The sequence below is a fragment of the Zonotrichia leucophrys genome, chromosome 3 (genome assembly GCF_028769735.1).
Source record: "Zonotrichia leucophrys gambelii isolate GWCS_2022_RI chromosome 3, RI_Zleu_2.0, whole genome shotgun sequence".
Classification (NCBI taxonomy): Eukaryota; Metazoa; Chordata; class Aves; order Passeriformes; family Passerellidae; genus Zonotrichia; species Zonotrichia leucophrys.
The window spans coordinates 87,816,087-87,822,086 of record NC_088172.1 but is presented as its reverse complement, the minus strand read 5'-3'; positions in this window follow the sequence as shown (position 1 = coordinate 87,822,086).

Genomic DNA, 6,000 nt, shown 5'->3' with positions numbered 1-6,000 from the left:
AAGCTCACGCTACTTCACCAAGTCATCTTATAGTCACTGTCCTGAGCATCTCTGTTAGGATCCAGACAGATGTCGTTATGGCCAGGAATTAAACATGCCTGTAGTCTAGAAACTTTTGCCGAAAAGGTATTTTAAAGACATTGATGCCTCGCACAGTCTAGTCATTTACACAGACAGGTATTTGCAATGAGCTGCTTTTACATATAAATATGCGTGTATGTGTGGCCATGTCCATACTCCAATACCCATGTACGGATTTCTGTATGAATGCGCTGAAAAAGAGAATTCTGATATACTTCCACCGCCGTTAAAATAATTATGATAATAGAAAAGCTCAAATGGATTGCTTGCAAAACACAGGCTGTAATTGCCTCGAGTTATTTTTCATCTGCAACTACATGTTTTATTTATGCGGTGTCAGAGGACAATGACAAGGCTTAGGGCCAGGTCCTGGGCTCGTTCATGGAAGCGTGGAGCGCTCTAGCGACGCGGGCCAGCTTGGGAGCTCATGCATTTTAGACTCGTACTGGCTTGTTTTCGGGGAGACGGACCGGCTCCGCGCCGCATCCCATCCTGCTTCCTCTGGCTTTCCATGGCTGCGTTCAGGCGCGGGCTCGGGAGTCAGATAGAGCTGGGCGGGTCTGTCCCGGCCCCGCACGGGTCACAGCCCTTTGTAGCTCGGCTTAAATGGACCAAGGCCGGGTGAGCTCCGGGTTAGGGGCTGGCGGGGCCGGAGTGCCTCTTCATTTCGTACCGGTTCTGACCCTTTGCCTCGGGGCCGGCACCAGGGCGCAGCCCGCGAAGAGTTTTCAGCAAATCCCGGTGACGACGGTGCTGTGAGGAGGATAAAATCCCTGCTCGGCGTGATTTATCAGCCGTGTCTGACCCCTGAATACTTGACTTAGACGGCTGGTGACACATTACCCGGGAAATGAGGCTGGAGTGATTTGTGTGTGTGTGTTTGTGAAAGCGTGTCACTTCCCCACCGACCCCTCTCTTGGGCTGCTGGGCAAGAAATCCTCCAGCCTCTGTGTTCTCTCCACCATCCCCATCCTTTCGTCACCCCCACTCTGCCATGCATGTGGCAGACCGAGCGGATAGGGCTGGTCCCGAGCCTGTTTTCGTGGCCGAGAAAAGGAACTGGTCATCGCGAGGGGGCGGGAAGTACGGGCGATGGCACGAAGGCCGGGAGAGATGGCCTAGGACCAGGCATAACTGGAGAGCTGTGATGGCTAGAAACCTTTGATTTGGGGTTTGCCCGGAGAACGGGGGTGGAGGAGGGCGACCCGGGTTTTTTAAGGCAAGCAGAAATTTGATTATAGCGTAGGGTAGAGCTCTGTGATTTGCGGTGAGCGGATTTCATTAGCTACGGCCATTCGAGTCTCCGAAAAGCTGCTCGGAGCCGCGGGGCCGGGAATGGAGCTGACCCCGAGGGCGGGTGACGAGAGGGGCTCGGTGGTGGCTCCGCTTCTCGGGGCCGGGGAGAGCGCCGCGGCTCGGGGCTGAACGGGAGCGGGACTGGCACGGCCGGACGCTGCCCGTGCCGCTCTCCCTTTCCCGGGATCGGCCCCGTGCCGCTTTCCCCGCTGCCCGGCGGACAGGGAGAGCCCCGGCCCCGTGCTTGCTTTCTGCAGGGGGGTGTGGGTCACAGGGCTCCTCCCGCCCCACCTGCACCCATGTCACCTGCGCCCATGTCACCTGCGCCCATTGTCACCTGCGCCCATGTCACCTGCCCCCATTGTCACCTGCGCCCATGTCACCTGCACCCATGTCATCTGCACCCATGTCACCTGCGCCCATGTCACCTGCACCCATTGTCACCTGCACCCATTGTCACCTGCCGCAGCCGGCACCGAGGCGGGAGGAGCGGCTTTGGCTCTGCTCGCAGTGGGGCTCAGCTGCGGCGTTTCCACGTCTGCTGAAGATGACGATGGTGGGTGGTGATGGTGGAGGCAGCAGCGGGCAGGAGGTGCCCGGAGCGGCCGCGCAGCCCAGCCCGGCCCGTCGGGGGCTCTCGGGGCTGCCTGGCGGCCGCCGGCGCTGCGGCAGGATCGGCTCTGATTGCCGTCAACGAATGTCACCGGCAGAAGGAAAAACAAAAGCTGCTTCCAAAGATCGTGGAGCAGAATTTGGCAAGGCTCCTAAAGACACCAATTAGCAAAGGCTAAACCCATTAATGAAGTGGCGGCTCTCTGGTTTCAGCCAGGTGGTGCAGATCAGAGCGCCTGTATCTGCAGCAGAGCCCCGCTTCCCTCCAGCCGGGACCTCACAGCAAACCTCCACATCAATAATGCGCTTAATGGACCTCATTAGGGCTGGGGCCTCGAGTCCCGGCCTGGGAGCGGCGGGGCTGAGGGGAGCAGGAGGGCAGGACGGATCCGGCTCCCTCCAGGGCCGACGGACGGCGGGGCCGCGGCTCCCTGCGCGGTCCGGAGCTCGTGGGTCTCTGCACGAACTGCGTTTATCGGCGGTTCTGCCCGAGATAAGCGGGACCTTGGTATCGCCTCACCGCGCTCACCAACCCGCAAGCCACACACCTTCCCTTATAACCAAAGCCGCCTCTGCCCGCCGAGCCACGAGCATCCGCGGCGGCCGGGCGGGCTGTGCTCCCGCAGCGCGCCCCCGAGCCGGGGCTGCGAAAGGGGAGAGGAAGGGGCTTCTCAAACGGATTTAAAACGAAAAGCTCCCGGACCACACCTCTGTAAAAAGGGATCGGGGGAAAGGGACGAAAAATTTCCGCTTCAGCTGGGGAAAAACATAAAAAAGGGCGCGGGGGGGGGGGAATGAAAACCGAAGTAGTATAAACCTGGCCGAGGTGAGCCAGCGTATTTAGCTAATGGACGTGGACTATGAAAAGAGACCTCATATTTCTCTCGGAGGAGTCTCTCCAGGTCCGCAGCCGAGAATACACACAGAAAACGTTGTGCTTGAATTATAGCTGAGGCTTTGCTTTATTTGAATTCACTGGTGTTTATTTAAGAAAGTGAATAAAGGTTTTGTGTAAACAGCCATTATTTCTGATGAGCGCTCAACAGCAATAAGAAGGGGGTGGTTTTTTTAGTCGAGATTGTGGCAAAAGTTGACATTTTGGAGATTGCAGTTTGTCTTGCCGACGCCAGGCAGTCCCGAGGCATGAACTGCAGGGAAAGCTGTGTGTGCCTGCGAGTGTGAAACGGCAATGCCGAGCGAACTGGGATCTGAAAACAATTATTTTTTAAGACATCAGCTTAAGCCCGACATTAAAATAAAATAAAAATATTTTGCTAAGGAGCGGGGCCGGTCTCGCTCTGCTAACGAGGGAGGCGAACTCAGGTTTCGCTGCGCCGGCTCCGCTCCCGCGGAGCTCTGGAGGGGCAGCGCCGAGGCGGGGGCACCGCGGCGGACCCCGAGGCCGGTTCCTCACCCGGCCCTTCTGCACCGTGCATCTCTTAATTAAAATATCGGTTCTGATTTGTTGTGTTATTGTTTTGGGTGTTTTTCTTCTAATGTGGCTGTTATTTGTGAGGTTGACTCAGGTCTCTGGAGATGGGAGGTCTCTGGTAAGAAATCGGGCGAAAAGTGTCTCGTTGGTCTTCCGAACACAGCGCCGGGGGAAGGTGGGGTTATCGGTAAACTGCGTCCCGGGAGGAAGGCTGGCCGGACCTGGCTCTGATCGCCCGGCTGCGCATCTCTGTGAGTGTGGATGCCCCCAAACAGGGCTGGGATATCGGAGCGTCACGGCGAGGCCTCCCGCTTCTGCATTAATCCGATTTCCCATCCATGCCAGGCAGGAGGAGGCAGGAAAACCTCCGTGCGGTGAAGTGTATCGCTCCCGCTTCTTGGTCTCTGCTACAACTTTTCATTCTAAATCAGCGCGAAAAATTTCTGCGGGGCGTGCAGGCGGGGCAGTGAAGAGACGAGGAGAGTTGGGGCGGTGAGTCTGCCCCGGCCGGCACCGCGGGACCCGGGCAGCGCCGGTGAAGCTCCGCGGCCCCTCCGTGGGGACCCCGGCCCCCCTCGCTGTGCCCGGCCGCGCTGTGGCGGGCAGGGGGTGCGGTGCCCGAGGGGTGCCCGGCACAGACACGGAAAGAATCACAGCGGATCTAGGGGAGCTGAAGGGACCGCCACGAAAGCTGCTGCCCCCGATTGAAACACCGTCAGGGATTTTCGTGTCGGCAGTAAAACAGTGCGCTCGGGCGTCTCTAGTTCAGAGACAGCCAGCATCAAAAGCCTTTCTTGTTACCTGGCCGTAGCAAGCAAACAAAGTAGAGGCTCCTCCAAGCTTTCTTTGGCCTGTTCTGGGAGCGGGGTGTTGCATTGCACTACGGACATGTCCCCTTCGCCAGCCAACGGCGTTGGAGCTGCCTGCGGTCACGACATTGTCCCTGTTTTTTCCCGCAGAAATAGAGCAGTAACTGCAGCCCCGCGGGACCGGGAAAACTTCCTTCCCTGAAGAGACGGGCACGAATCCCTCCATGGGCTCATCTTTTCCCAAACTCGTTTTCGTGGCTTTGCTGTACCTGCACGAGCACAGCAGGGGCAAACTGGAGAGAGATGTAATTAATTTTTCCTTTAGCCGGGAGAGAGGAAGAAACCCATCCGCCCCTTCCGCCGCTTGGCCCCTTCTTCCGAACAGCCCCCGAGGTGCACGGAGCACAAAAAGAGGGCGCAGGACGAAGGATTTTTATCCCATCTCTTCCATTCCGACCTGAGTGTCTTTACCCAAAGCTCGAGTCCCAACAGCATTATTTCCCCCTCTCTGTCCTTTTTTTTTTTTTTTTCTGTGTTATCTTAAAATGATGCCATAAAGTCATTGCCTCGCTCTCTCCCCGACTCCAAGTCCAGGCGGGCGTTGCTCCCATTATTTGGGGAGGCCGAGGTGGAGAAAGCCTGGACCGCGCAGCCAGCCCCGGAGTTGTAGGAGATTCCTTTAACCCAGGGGAAGAGAAACGCTTTCCCGACGCGCTTTTCCTTTCTCGTCTGACAAGAGCCACTCCAAAACCCTCTCTCCTGCACGGGCCAGTCTTCAGGAAGCAAACTCAAGAGGCAAACAAATTCCTGCCGTTCCGTGAGCCGCACCACGGTGGTTTATCAGAGGAGAAACAGTCGTGTTTCCCTGGGCATCTGTCCCGCGGCTTCCCTTGCATTTAGGGGAGTTCCAACATCACGGCAAATCCCGCGCTGAGGGGTACAGCCACTTTCTAGGGCTGAAAGCGAACTGCAGGGCCCACACCGTGCCCCGATTAGCCGTGACACGCCCTAGATTCCTCCCTGGCAAGGTTTTAAGGCAGAACATTAAATTACAAAGCCCTTACAGGTAATTTCTTCCCCCGTCCCGCTTCTCTTTCCCAGGACGGGTCGTTCAGGGGCGGCGCCCCGGGAGCGCTGCCTCCTGCGGGCATCCAGGAATGCACCAGAACTTTGTGCGCGCCCCCCTCGGGGATCGCCCTGCCTGTGATGGCTCTGACGGAGCCTCTGCCCTCCCGGTTACACGTTTTTTACCTATTCACCCGTCCCTTTTTCCTCGCGCAAGATTTCTCTCGGCCTGCTGTATGCCCCGGCTTCTTCTCCCCAGGGCTCCTGGCGAGGGAATTCTGTGGGTGTTTCCCTTTCCTCGGGGCTCTGCTAACAAGGGTGGTCCCCGAGGAGAGTGTCCTTCCTGGAAAACTCCCCCAGCCCCGAAGGACATTCTGAGCAGCAGCGGGCGAAGGCCAGACGTGCACTCGCCTCCATATCATTGCAGGACACAGGCATTTTCCCGGTCCTTCACTTTATTCCTCTGTCTCCTCTTCCTAACCATGTCCCAGGTTCAGCGCCCATCGCCCGAGCTCGTGGGGCAGAGGGAGGGCGGCTGGGCCGCTCCTGCCCTTCCCCTGGCTCCGTGAGGAGCCTCCCGGCCCTGGCGGACCTCTGTGCCGAGGCAAAATCTCTGTTCCCAGGGGGAAGCGCGGGGGCTGCTCACGGCCGCGGCTCTCGCTCTAGTCCGTGCTGCTTGGCAAGGGAGGAGGGGGAAGCAGAACG